Source organism: Schistocerca piceifrons, chromosome 1 (assembly GCF_021461385.2).
Source record: "Schistocerca piceifrons isolate TAMUIC-IGC-003096 chromosome 1, iqSchPice1.1, whole genome shotgun sequence".
NCBI lineage: Eukaryota > Metazoa > Arthropoda > Insecta > Orthoptera > Acrididae > Schistocerca > Schistocerca piceifrons.
In genome coordinates this window covers 314,385,213-314,399,923 of record NC_060138.1, presented here as the reverse complement: position 1 = coordinate 314,399,923, position 14,711 = coordinate 314,385,213, and positions in this window count along the sequence as shown.

The window sequence follows — 14,711 nt, the reverse complement described above, 5'->3', positions numbered from 1 at the left end:
AGTTGTTTAAAAATCAAATAACGTAAGGGGTTTACTAGCAAAGTAATGCATAATTTTTCTGAAGGGATGTTTCATATTGTCAGCGGAGTGGTGGTTTCTAGCACCACAATCCTTCTTTCTACATAGGAAGTGATATGTATACAAGGCTTGGTAGGAATCGACCCAATAGTGTAGGAGCAGATGTTGAACATGTACACTATGTGATCAAAAGTATCCGGACACCCCAAAAACATACGGTTTTCATGTTAGGTGGATTGTGCTTTCACCTACCGCCAGGTACTCCATATCTGCGTCCTCAGTAGTCATTAGACAACGTGAGAGAGCAGAATGGCGCGCTCCGCGTAACTCACGGACTTCGAACGTGGTCAGGTGATTGGGTGTCACTCGTGTCATATGTCTGTACGCGAGATTTTCACACTCCATAGGTCCACTGTTTCTGATCTCATAGTGAAGTGGAAACGTGAAGGGACACATACAGCACAAAAGCGTACAGGCCGACCTCGTCTTTTGAGCGACAGAGACAGCCGACAGTTGAAGAGGGTCGTAATGTATAATAGGCAGACATCTACCCAGACCATCACACAGGACTTCCAAACTGCATCAGGATCCACTGCAGGTACTATGACAGTTAGGTGGTAGAGTGAGAAAAGTTGGATTTCATGGTCGAGCGGCTGCTCATAGGCCACACATCGCGCCGGTAAATGCCTCGATTCGTGTAAGGAGCGTAAACGTTATTGAACAGTGGAAATACATTGTGTGGAGTGACGAATCATGGTACAGAATGTGGCGATCCGATGGCAGGGTGTGGGTATGGTGAATGACCGGTAAGCGTCATCTGCTAGTGCGTGCAGTGCCAATAGTAAAATTCGGAGGCGGTGGTGTTATGACGTGGTCGTGTTTTTCATGGAGGGGGCTTCCACCCGTTAATGTTTTGCGTGGCACTGTCACAGCATATGCCTACATTGACGTTTTAAGCACCTTCTTGCTTCTCACTGTTGAAGAGCAATTCGACGATGGTGACTGCATCTTTAAAAACAATCGAGCACCTGTTCATAATGCAAGTACTGTGGTGCAGTGCTTACATGACAGTAACATCTCTGTAATTGACTGGCCGGCACAGAGTCCTGACCTGAATCCTGTAGAACACCTTTGCGATGTTTTGGAACGCCGACTTCGTGCCAGGCCTAACCGCCCGACATCGATACCTCTCCTCAGTGCAGCACTCCGTGAAGAATGGGCTGCCATTCCCCAAGAAACCTTCCAGCTCCTGACTGAAAGTATGCCTGTGAGATTGGAATCTGTTATCAAGACTAGGGTGGGCCAACACCATATTGAATTCCAGAATTACCGATGGAGGTCGCCACGAACGTGTAAGACATTTTCAGCCAGGTGTCCGGACACTTTTGATCACATAGCGTATGTATATACAGATCTATATATGTTTTTTATAAAATATGGAGACTACGTCATGCGGATATAAACTGCTTTAAATTGTTCCCCAGATTTCCGGCGTTCCTCGTCTGTAGTCTCAATAATGTTATATTAAAAAAGACACACACTTCTCATCTGGCGACCATGAATAGGTTGATTTTTATGCCCTCTAAAAATACCAAGCAATATTAGTTCAAACGCCCCTTTTTCAAGTTTAATATATATGGAAGTTATTTCACTTTATTTTCTCATCCTCTGTTCATAATCTCGCTGTGCTATTCGACCTGTCTCAGTAATTTTAACTAAGAGTAATAAATCATTTTAGATTCAGTAGACGTAAGAGGTAGAAAATATGAAAAAGGAAATGCATTCTACATCATATATATTTTGCGTCGGCTGCCAATCAGTATCCTGTAAGATATGCATTTATCCTGGGCATTGTGTAAGTAGATGGGTGTATCACAGAGTCAATATTTTCTCCCCTTTAAATTTATTAGCTTTACAAATAATAGTTTTAGAACGTAAAAGTAGCTTTTTAATTAGGTTTCATTATAATTCTGAACCTAAGGGTCAAACAAGTATCACACTTGAGACTACAAATTGAGTATTCTAACATTTGGCACAGAACCACGGATATGAGGTGTGGCAAAACATCTTCAGATGTTGTGTACCGAAACGGAAAGAGTGGCACGTGACATTGTTCCGAGACATAGATTTATTGGTTACAGAATATGCATTAAGTGACGAGCAATCGCAGTTTAGTTATTTTGCACTAACGCACTCATGACATTCTGCTTTCCGTTAAAAAAAAAAAAAGGTTCAAATGGCTCTGAGCACTATGCGACTTAATTTCTGAGGTCATCAGTCGCCTAGAACTTAGAACTAATTAAACCTAACTAACCTAAGCACATCAAAAACATCCATGCCAGAGACAGGATTCGAACCTGCGACCGTAGCAGCCGCTCGGATCCAGACTGTAGCGCCTAGAACCGCATGGCCACTCCGGCCGGCTTCCATCAATGACCCGTCAAAGCAATAACAGAATGGAAGCTATTCTGTAAAATCGTTATAATTATTCATCAACGTGATCTGATAAAACTTTTTACAAAGCTACACTCATCTGATTGGGTACTGTTCTTCGTAGACACGACCATCTCCCAAATTACCTCTGAAACTTTCGCGATAACTCTGGAGCATATGGAATGCAGCGTTTGAAGTAGGCGCAGAGCACAAGAGCAGACCTGCTGATTCAGGCTCCCTGCGGCGTATAAATTACCAGAAATTTACATCTGGCGTGGAGGAGCGGCGCCCGCATTAGACGCAGACCTGCTGTGTGCTCGACAAGGAAGGAGCGCTCTGAACTGCGTGCGTACGCGACTCTCTTCAGGCGCACAAACAGCCCCTGAGCTACGCGCGCCTGGAAGCGTTCACAGAGAGTCGTTACGGGTGAATAGGCGAGAGCGATCTGACGTACGCCGTGTGTGCGTACGACAGCGTTTCCCGCGTGCGTAGCTCTTGCTATAACAGAATGCGCTGTTGGAGGTGGAGATAGCAGCATTAAAAATAGCGCCAGCCTCGGCGCTTGGTTCTTATACTGTATGCCAACCACTGCCTTCTGACACACACGCTTCCACCGGCATTGCATTGTCTCGTAGCTGTTCTCAAGCGAAAATCTATTTTTCCAGGAATTATTGTTTCATAAAAGACGTAATTTTAATAAGAGAAGCAGCTATTACTTAGTACTTTACCCAGTTGGAACTACTTCCAAACTAGCATCTTAATCTGGGAAATCTTAAATCTTAAAGAGTATTAATAGTGAGTCAATGTGCCACAAATGCAGATTCAACACTGGCGCTAGGCCGAAACTATAAGCAGCAGAGCACTACAACAGTTGGCGTATCAAAACATTTAGCCGAGGTCAAGGTGTTTTTAGCGATCTTTTATATTTAGTGCACGCTGAATTATGAAATGTAAAACATTTTGACCAATCAGGGCACGCTTCTTCGCTACCTCAACATTCAGGCAGTAGCCTATTACATATATAACCCGTTTAAGTAATTGAAATTTTTATGTTCATTACCATAAAATCGAATTATGGCCTTCTCATATAGTTACATTAAATACACTTCTGGCCATTAAAATTGCTGCACCACAAAGATGACGTGCTACAGACGCGGAAATTTAACCGCCAGGAAGAAGATGCTGTGATATGCAAATGATTAACCTTTCAGAGTATTCATACAAGGTTCGCGCCGGTGGCGACACCTACAACGTGTTGACATGAGGAAAGATTCCAACCGATTTCTCATACACAAGCAGTTGACTGGCGTTGCCTGGTGAAACGTTGTTGTGATGTCTCGTGTAAGCAGGAGAAATGTGTACCATCACGTTTCCGACTTTGATAAAGATTGGATTGTAGCCTATCGCAATTGCGGTTATTCGTATCGCGACATTTCTGCTCGCGTTGGTGGAGATCCAATGACTGTTAGCAGAATATGGAATCGGTGAGTTCAGGAAGGTAATACGAAACGCCGTGTTGGATCCCAACGGCCTCGTGTCACTAACATTCGAGATGACAGGCATCTTATCCGCATGGCTGTAACGGATCGTGCAGCCACGTCTCGATCCCTGAGTCAACAGATAGGGACGGTTGCAAGACAACCATCTGCACGAGCAGATCGTCGATGTTTTCAGCAGCATAGACTATCAGCTCGGAAACCATGGCTGCGGTTACCCTTGACGCTGCATCACAGACAGGAGCGCCTCCGATGGGGTACTCAACGACGAACGTGGGTGCACTAATGGCAAAACGTCATTTTTTCGGATGAATCCAGGTTCTGTTTACAGCATCATGATGGTCGCATCCGTGTTTGGCGACTTCGCGGTGAACGCACATTGGAAGCGTGTATTCGTCATCGCCATACTTGCGTATCACCCAGCATAATGGTATGGGGCGCCATTGGTTACACGTCTCGGTCACCTCCTGTTCGCATTGACGGCACTTTGAACAGTGGACGTTACATTTCACATGTGTTACGACGCGTGGTTCTACCCTTTATTCGATCCCTGCGAAACCGTACATTTCAGCAGGATAATGCACGACCGCATGTTGCAGGTCCTGTACGGGCCATTCTGCATACAGAAAATGTTCGACTGCTGCCCTGGCCAGCACATTTTGCAGATCTCTCACCAATTGAAAACGTCTGGTCAATGGTGGCCGAGCAACTGGCTCGTTACAATACGCCAGTCACAACTCTTGATGAACTGTGGTATCGTGTTGAAGCTGCGTAGGCAGCTGTGCCTGTACACGCCATCCAAGCTCTGTTTGACTCAATGCCCAGGCGTATCAAGGCCGTTATTACGGCCAGAGGTGGTTGTTCTGGGTACTTATTTCTCAGGTTCTATGCACCCAAATTGCGTGAAAATGTAATCACATGTCAGTTCTAGTGTAATATATTTGTCCATTGAATACCCGTTCATCATCTGCATTTCTTCTTGGTGTAGTAATTTTAATGGCCAGTAGTGTATATGCTATTCAAATGAAAGTATTTAACAAGGATAAAAGATACCTCTGACAATCTGCGTTATTTTTAAGACCTTTAAAATTACCCTAGAGGCAGAGTCACAGCTGGTAGCTCTGTACGCAGGGATATGGGTGGCAACTCTGCACGAGAGAGAGGCAGGGGTTGAGCTGACGTTGCTTCTACCTTGTAGCAACCTGTTGGCTAGTATTACTTGAGCTGTCTCAGTGAAAGCAAAATTGTTTCAAAATGAATCGAAAGTGCAAGAATCATCATCAGCGATTTTGCTAGACTTGTGTCAAAGTCATCATGCCAAAGAGGAGATCAAAAATTATTCTTTTTGTGAGGAAAACGTGCCATGCATGCTTTGGAGTTAACATTGGTCATGTTGACCTTCGTACCATACGTACATTTCAAAACGTGTATTGAAAGTCTGCGCTACTGGAGATAATATAGCAAAAGTGTCTCGATTTTGGTGTACCTGTGATTTAGAGGGAAGGAAGCGATCACACTACGACTGTTATTTCCGCATGACAAATATACGGGGTAAGTTAATGACTTAGATTATCATGAACTTAATATATCTCTTTATCAAAACTTCAGAAATTAATTAGACTTAGTATCTTAGTTGAATTAATCGATTAATGTACCTGCCTTTACTTTTAGGTGTAAATTAAAAAAAAGCAAAGGGAGTGTAAAATAACCAGATGTTCCATCTGCGTCTGCCATAAGGTCAGTGCACCATGGGCCAGGAATTACCCCTGGATAACCAGAATGACTTTTCTGACCCACATCATGAAATACATAAAGGTGATACTGGGGATACAGGTAATATACAACAGGCCCACTCAGATTCATTCGAATCAAAACCCTTAACCTAAACTGAACTGAATGTTCAGAGGCGCGATTTGTCCTTATTCAAAGAATTTTTCCGATTCCTAGAATCACGTCTTTCAGAAAATAGATTGTATGCTCCTGGAACAACTTTCTATTGGCCCTTAGTCTTGGAGAAGACTTTCGACAGTTCTTCAGAAAGGATGGCGGTATTCTCACGTTTACCGTCATAACATTGGCCGTCTTGCTGAAGCTTTCGGTATAACGTATATATCTACTGAATGGCACCTTTTCATAGATTCATCAAGTGGAACTTCCATAACCGTACTACTCCAAATTTGTAACGTATTGTTTCTATTCTAGGGGTCGTTCAGTACAAATGAGTAAAATCTACAGTAATATGAAACGTTTGTTAATTGCTGTGAAACATGAACGTCACAACTGGAAGATACGTGGTATATTTTTAAGTTGCGTGCACGGTATCCTTAATGTGTTAGTTTTGTAATACAGACGTACATATTAACACTGTTCGTTACAGGTCGTGACCATACTAATGGGTTTACGAAATGGCTACACCAAATACCCACGCTTCCTATGGTAATGGAGCAGTCAGGCAATTAATAAACATTATGTACAACGCCTCTCGGAAGAAAGATCTGTCCTGACACCGCATTCGTCCAACATTAAGCCACAAGTTCTCGTCGATCCTGAGAAAATTCTACTTCCACCAGTGCACACTAAACTTGATTTAATGAAATCCCTTATAAAGGCAGTGAACAAGTAAAATAGTGCTTTTATTTTCTTAAAACAGAAGTTTCCACGTGTCAGTGAGGCCGCAACTTAATGCATTTATTTTTCATGGTGGTCAGATCAGGGAGTTTATCAAAGATCTGCAATTCGGTGAGAGTTTGGAGGCTACGGAGAGGAATGCCTGGTTAGCATTGTCATCAATAATAAATAACTTTCTTGGCAGCTATAGGAGCCCACAATATGAAACTTCTGTCGAGTAACTTCTGTCGAACTTCAAGGTTCTTTGTGCTCGTTTGTTAGTAAGGATTTACTTTTTCAGCACAGATTTAGATTACTTCCCTACCAACTTTGAAGATTATACTGAAAAACAGGTTGAGCGTTTCCACAGAGATATTACAGTGATGGAAGAGAGGTACCAGGTTTGTTGGTTCGTGAAAGCGCTTGTGGACTGTTGTTGCGCCTCAAGAGAGACTTTCAGATCCAAAACACATTCAAGTACTTGAAAAGGGGTTATTATTCCGTAAAATGATGTTAATGTATGATCTTATAATTTAGACGTTCTCCAAACGCAAGACTGTTGTAAAACCATAATCAACATATATAACGCGTTAAAAGAGTTAGTTAAGGGTAGTATTTAAAAAAGTCAAACAGCAATAAAACCAAACATGACTCAACAAAATGAGTTAAATTTCTGAATTAAGCGTGCAAAAAATATTAAGAATTTGCTTAAAAAACTTTACTTCAAAAATGACGCAGATCAACGCTATTTAATATTTGTTTCTTGTGGTAAAAATGTGCTTCATAAAACGTATCTAAACTGAGATTTACAATTTAGAGAACTACTGCTTCTTCACTTCTAGATCCTTCAACAATAATGCATGAAACTTTTAAACTGACTAAGAAAACGTCTCCATCACTAATTAATGATAAAAGCTTTCTTATCTTAAAATGTTGTAAGCTGTCTTATGCACACATTAATAATCCATTTGGTGCTGGCACTTTCAGTGTTAACACCTAATTATCGAATGAATACAAAAATTTAGTACTTACTCGTTTTTATCCTCGTTATTTGTAGAGGTAGCTGATACAACAACACTTCCGCATATCCGACACTGCCGATCACATTCTGGGTACAGCAAAACATGTATTATAAATAAAAGAGAAATAAGAAATGTAACACTCGTAACATTGTAGATGTGACCAAACACATAATATTTCTATTCCAACACGTAATAGTAGACACGTTTCAAAGTTTTTAAACATTTTGTACGGTGACGTAATAATATGATTGTTAACTGTAATTGTAATCAATTTACAAGATACTCCTGCCAACTTTGTCAGTATTAGAGGGGGTGCAGATATATTATAAATTACTACAGTAGTCAAAATTCTTTATACCGTCACAAACGAAGTAATAGTCCGTAGAATGGACTAGTACTTCAAGGACTATGTATGAAGCAAAGCATGACCTCAATCAAAACCTCATTTACTGAATATCTCTTGTGTATATCAGCGTCTGGAGCACTTCTGTAAATAAACAACAATTACATGCGTAAACGGTACTAGAAGTCCTGCTAGTATCGAGCCGACATCATTTGTTTCACATACACGTTTAGTTATGTGTTTTCACGCAACCTTACACAGTTTAGCATCTGACTAACTTATACCTAGTACAAAGTTCTAGATATCGTTATGACGTTGCGTGTATGTGTTTGAATTTATGATACTGAATTGCGTATTTCTCTTAACCTAGACTCCAGTGCGAATTATTCGTACTGTTCCTTCTTCTTTATACTTAGTCACACCTGTAATATATCTTTCAGTTAATATTCAAAAACAGTTATGCAAATATCTTTAGTTTTCCAGCTTAATTATTTGTAGGAATTGAGATATCAAAATATATTCTTCTAACACATGAATACCTCACCGTAAAGACTAGTATTGCTATAAATTAACGACCTGTTATGCAAGTTTCGTTCATGCTTATTTCAAATAACAAGTCACTGAAGCGTAATTTCTTATACTTCTTATGACTCAACAATAATAATTATGCGAAATGCCACAGTAACATTTGATATTTAGTTATTTGAAGATTATTTATACACCATGTACAGTTCGATACAAACTATATCACCGACATGCGCTTCTATTATCACCTCTTATTAACACTCGCAATATGATCCGTCACTCGTGTCTCAAAAGCAAAAATGTGAATTATTCGAGTAAGTCTCGATTACAATATTTAGATTACCCGTAGTTACTAGACATGGACGAAATAACTAGAGACCTTCCTTCTTTTGTCGTATTTTTTTTCTCTAACTTCAAGGAAATGTCAAATTTAGCGCCGGATCAGCGATATCATTTTAGTTTCATCTCTGTTATTTAGCAGTTGCGAACATATCTCCTATACTGACTGATTATATTTAAGATGTATCTCTTTTTCTCAAATAGAGATTAACAGATAATAACCATCTAGAAAGACATAATACAAGTGAATTGCGTTTGTGAACTGTTATTCTCTAATATACCTAACAGAAAAATATTAATGTCATTGCATTCTCTATTCCTTACGTAATTCTAAGATATATTCTCTTTTATTCATTCTCTCCTTGGGGTTCAAGATTAATAAATGACAAAGTGTACTTAGCTTCAGAATAAATAGTCCGAATCCCTGTTTTAAATTTTCACTAATCAAGGTTTCATTTGATTTTTATTTTGTTACATTAACTTGTCTTTCGCTGTGAACGAATGCCAGCAAAACCGATTCTCAAATGACAATGTTAGTGAATCATAAGAAAAATGCAAACGAAGGTCCTACACGCCACCACCATTTTAGACCAACTGAAAGCAAAATTCTGCTTCTTCAAGAGTCTAAAAATACGTCCCACTAACGTTTCCAGATAAATGGTCACTCACACCAAAAATTCTGCAAGTAATGATAATTCTGCACAAAGCTCGCTTAATGTTTCTGATAGGGTGCAACTGTTCATTAATTCACGTAAAGCTTTTTGTGAATTATCAGGTATCTCACACTGTCTGACCAAAGGGAAATTCAGTTTTAAATTCTACAGTGTCTGTTTAACACACTATCTTGCAACTGAATCAATACTTCGCTCAATGCAAGTCAGCAAGATTTCCCATACTGGCTGTGCTATTCTACATTTAAAATCATTTCCGACAGAGATACTCTGAACCACTCCACCGTATTTTGGTGGTTTTAACCTCTAGAAGCTACGCAGTTTCCTGGTAATCACTCTCTTTACGCGTGACTCACCACACTTGCAAATTTGCTCCCGACTACCTATGGACTTCTACACATATATAACCAGTACCTACCATGAGCACCCAAAGCTCAAATGCGAATGCTGAAAGATCAGTGACGACTGATACTGCCAGTAAGACCCATGTTAAACGTCTTTCGAATAGTTAAAACAAGCAAACGTACACACTATCTTGCCATTAACAATTAGAATAAAATTACTAAGGGTGGGTGTCAGTTCATCTTCTAGTGACCAGCCACCGCCTGCAGTAGCGCCTTTGCCCCTAAATCTGGTTCTATGTTGTAGGTAATTGATTCATAAGTTTGCAGTGCCACTCTTCGATATACATTTTAATAACAATATACGTGTAAACATTTATAATGACTCATGAAAAACACTTTTTCTATGACAGTATACACCCACGTGCTGAGTCAACAAATTAAGGGCACAAAATTACCATAATGTCAAATACTATCAAATGTTTTGAACCGTCAAAACTTTTCTGGGAGTATTAAATGTGTCTATATTTCGAATTTATCGTTCTCACAAAAAAATTTGGGGCTCAATATCTTCCATGTGAAATGCATGGAGAAGAGAAGAGTGGGGGGACATAAATCGAAATAAGACAGGATAATACTACTTTTTAATCCGTTTCTTAGTGTTGAGTCACATTTATTATGGAGTAGTTACTGGAAGTTACTGCCTCCCATCTGAAATCAATGTTCAAAAGTTGTGATAATAATGTATAGAGTTCCCAGAGCATCTTTAAGTCAAACATTGGCATTTTAGGAATCGTTTTCGACTGGCACTGTTATCTAGGTAATATAATGTACTAACTTAGATTTCTACATCCATTATTTAAATTATGTATATAACAAGAAAATGGGTGTTGTATACATAAACATGTTCTGCACACAGAGAGTAACGTGAAAAATTTTAAATTAAATTGCACAATAGGTAATAGAGTTACTAAATACAAATTTGCTTAAAATTTCATACTATCCTTTCGGTTTTGCACCATAACTCTCTGATTCCTTAACTACATCATGCATATTATGTTAACTATCCTAATTGTTATATTTACTTCGTTTAAATTGACATGTTTGAAAATGTGCTACATTTCTCGGTGAAACAATACCTGCGCATGATTTTAGGTTTCAACGTTTCTGGGATTGCGCTTTGATATGAATAAGCCTTTAACTGTCTCATATCACACACTGAACTGAAACTGCTTCGCGGATGCCTCGGAGTAGAACACTGTATAAAGAAATATATCTCGTAAATACGTAAGTGTTGTTTATTTCAAATGGTTCAGACGACATGGAGCTCACGAAGAAGCTGCGACCGTACGGCTGTGTAACGTACCTATTGACATTATTTTCAACGTAGAATTTCCATATACCAGCATAGCGCGTCATTGACAACCTACAGTGAAAGAAAGGTGTATCCAAAGCGGAAATTTTTGAAAAAGTTTAAATAAGTTTCAGGCTCTAGATTGCAAATATAATGTATTACCTGTTTCCGCTTTAGAATAAAATGTTGTAGTAGTCATAATATTTTAATTTATCGATCTAGAAGAAGTCTGTCACAGCAGCGGTATTAACAAATAAATGTAGTGTTTACTCCACATCCGTTTCCGCAATTTTTATAATTATTTGTAAAAGTATACTCATACATGCTACAACTTATTCAGTGCATGAACCACATTTTGTAGACTCTGATTGCTCAGATAATAAAAATATTTTTCTGAAATGAGTAGGCTTGGCAACCTCCATTATAGGGCGAGAACGCAATTTGCAGCGCACGTGGTATCTGAAATTAACAGTTGACTTACACCTGATTGTGGCTGGTTTGTTTATAATCCTACGCGAGCTGTGTGGAATTGAAATATCACTTCATTGCGAAAACTGGATCTATTTCTGTTTCCACGCATGTTTTATTACATACGTGTGAGAACTGTATTTAATTTCAGAGAATGATTTTTATTGGACATGCTTTTTGCACGTTTAGGTACGGCTTATTACTTTTGAGGTTCACTGTAAATTTTATTTAATTCTCTTGGCTCAGAATATTACTCGTACAATTACTCACTGTTAACAAGAACAGCAAACTGACAAGAATAATTTACAGGAGAACAGAAACGATAGCCGAAAATCTGTCAATCAGTTTGGCTTTCGGAAAGGTAGAGCCACCAAAGAGGCTGTCCTGATGTTGCGACGGCTAATGAGGTTCAGAATTAACAAGAACCGATGCACGTTCATAGATTTTATTGAAATGAAAAAAGCGTTTGACAATGTAATATGATACAAGATATTATAAATTCTGTGATAAAAAATGAAGTCAGCTGTAGGGACAGACAATTGTGCGAGAACCAAGAGGAGACAATAAGAATGGAAAATCAAGAACGAAGTGCTCTGCACACAGGGGTGTGGTGTTTCGCCCCTATGGTTCAAACTATACCCAGTGATGCAATGATGGATATAAAAGGAAGTTCGGAGAGTGGAATTACAGATACTGGTGAAATGAGATCAATGATAAGATTCGCTGATGACATTGCTATGAAAGAACGAGAATTACAAAAATTGTTGAATGGAGTGAACAGTCTAATTAGTACAGAATGTGACTGAGAGTAGACCGAAGAAAGCATTGGGAAGTAGCAGAAATGAGATTCGCGGTCAACTCAGAATAAAAATTCACACAGGAGAACCTTAGAAACACACCGTCATTTGAATATCGTGCAGACTCTCGTAAGGACGACACAGAAATGAGCATACCAGGCATAGAGAAACAACTGAAAGATTTGAAAACAAATAAATCACCAGGCCCGCATAGAATCCCAATTCAGTTTTACGAAGAGTATTCTACGGCACTGGTCCCTCACCTGGCTTGCATTTATTGTGAATCTCTTGCTCAGCAGAAAGTCCCAATCGACTGGAAAAAAGCGCCGGTGACTCCACTTTATAAGGAAGGTAAAAGAACGGACCTGAAAAATTACAGATTAATATTCATAACTTCTTTTTTACTACAAATTCCTTGAACATATTCTCAGTTTGCATATGATAAACTGTCTTGAGATTAAGAAGCTTAGGCCCTGCGAAACTCAGATTGCCCTTTTCTCTAACGATATACTGAGAACTATGGATGATGGGCAACAGGCGGATTCCATCCTTCTAAATTTCCTTAAAGCATTTGAAACAGTGACTCAATGCAGCCTGTCAATGAAGGTACTAGCACATAGAATCTGTTCACGAATATGGGAGTGGCTCGAAGACTGTTTAAATAATAGAACCCAGTATGTCGTCCACTACGGCGAGACAAAGGTATCGTCAAAAGTGCCCCTGAGAAGTGTGGTAGGACCGCTGTTGTTCTGTATATACATAAATGATTTGGCGACGAGGATGGGCTTGTAACCTGTAGTTGTTTGCTGGCGATACTGTGGTGTACAATAAGGCGTCCAAGTTGAGTTACAGTTAGACAAAGTTCCAATTTGTATGATGAATAGAAGCTAGCCCTAAGTGTTCCGGAGATGCTTCGGGAACTCAAATGGGAATGCCCGGAGGGAAGACGACATTCTTTCCGAGAAACACTATTGAGAAAATTTAGAGAACCGGCATTTGAACCTGACTGCCGAACGATTCTGCTGCCGCCGACAGACATCGCACGTAAGGACCACGAAGATAAGATACGAGAAATTAGGGCTCGTACGAAGCAGTACAGATTGTCGTTTTTCCCTCGCTCTATTTTGAGAGAGGAACAGGAAGGGAAATGACAAATAGTGGTACACGGTACGCTACACCACGCATCGTTCGGTGGCTTTCGGAGTATCTGTGCAGATGTAGATATAGATGTAGAAGCACGAAGTAAACAATGTTAAGGAATTCTGTTGCCTTGTGGGCAAAATATCACATGACGACGACTCAAGGAGGACACAAAATGCAGATTAGCATAGGCGAAGAGGACAGTCCCCGCCAAGAGAAATCAATGACTCCTTAAACAAATCTTAAACATGCGTAAAGCAAAAATATTAGGACACCATTTGATTGCGCGATTATTTACGCTCTTTAAATTTAAGTTGACCATTCCCACTCTGTTAGTAACAACCTACACAAGTTGGTTATTGATTGGTAATAGAAAGTAATTCGTTTATTTCAATATATATTTCAATACATTCCTTCCCCAGAAGATCCGAAGTAGAATGTATATTTTTGTCTTTTCAGAGAAGTATACAAAGCAATCACTTTTAGCGTAAAAAATTTCCTACACAAGACCCACTGTTCTTCTCGAGCCCTCCTATCACGTTGATATTGGTCATACGAGCCAAAAATGTGAATACTACTGTTTATCATGTTTACCAAACCTCCATCAACACTTCCAGTTTTTTTCTACAATCTCTGAAACCGTTTAATCTGCAAACCAAAGTTTCCTTTTCTTCAGTCTCTGTTATGCTTTGAATATCCACTCTCTAACTAATAACGTTGTTCTTATTATTGGAATCTGTTCATGGATATCTTCTTTGTTCAGTACACCAGTTGTAGACGTTTTAACTATGGATCTATTAGGTGATTGTCTTCCGCACATCAAATGATCCAGTCATATCTCATTTAACGTTGTAATATTCAATAAATGTCTAAATCAGTTTGTCTTTATTTTTAGTATTCTGCTGCTATTAGCCTATGTATAAAGTGTACTAGTAACTGCTGAACCTATATAATCTACAATACACGCAGCCTCAATTTTCTTGTTTTACTGAAGTGAACTCATGTGAAACTGACATGCGCGTCTGTAATGTTCTAAAGATTTGTTTTCTGTGACAACAAGCATATCACTTAAAATCATTATTTCTAATTGCATGAACGAATTCATGTCTGCACCCCGTTGCAACTTACGTTCTCTGTGACATCTGTGGAAGATAGTT